The sequence below is a fragment of the Leucoraja erinacea genome, unplaced genomic scaffold (genome assembly GCF_028641065.1).
Source record: "Leucoraja erinacea ecotype New England unplaced genomic scaffold, Leri_hhj_1 Leri_435S, whole genome shotgun sequence".
In the NCBI taxonomy this organism is placed as follows: domain Eukaryota; kingdom Metazoa; phylum Chordata; class Chondrichthyes; order Rajiformes; family Rajidae; genus Leucoraja; species Leucoraja erinaceus.
Genome location: NW_026576336.1, coordinates 56,773 through 57,456, shown reverse-complemented (window position 1 = coordinate 57,456; position 684 = coordinate 56,773).

Below are 684 nucleotides of genomic sequence, written 5' to 3'. Positions count from 1 at the left end.
TGTTGTCCAATTTTACATCACCTATCTGTCCCATCGAGGCAATTTACGGGAGCAAACTAACGTGCAAACCCGCAGGACTTTATGACGTGGGAGGGAACCGGAGCATCTGGGTTAATCCCACACGGCCACATGGAGAAGGTGAAAACTCCGCACAGTTGGCGACCGAGATCAGCTTCGAACCTGGGCTGCGAGCGCTCTGATGCAGATAATCTCTCAGCTGCGCCAGTGTGCTGCCCAAATTGTCAATTTACATCTGATAATCTGACTGGCAGTTACAATGTACCCCATATTACATTAGTAATAAGCGCAATCCTATACTCAGTACATCCGACATTGGTAAACCAAGTCCCAAACACCGAGACAAGCGTTATTTGGAAATCCGGCACATAAAGAGTTCTGGAATGAAATTTCTGCTGTTTGAAATCAAATCTAAAAGTTGGATAATGTTGGAAACACTCATGGGTTTGCCAGCGTCGGTGCAGAGGGACTCAGAATTCACAAGGCCGAGATATGTATAGGATTAAAGGCCAAATGCAGGAAATATCTAACCTACAATGGCATCTGAAGGCAGCCGTGTACAAGGTGGGCCAAGGTGCCCATTCGCTGCTGTTCAGCTCTGAGTCGATAATATTTCGACGGATCTGGGCAGGGCAAAAATGGTCACAGAAACAGTCATGAAGTTCA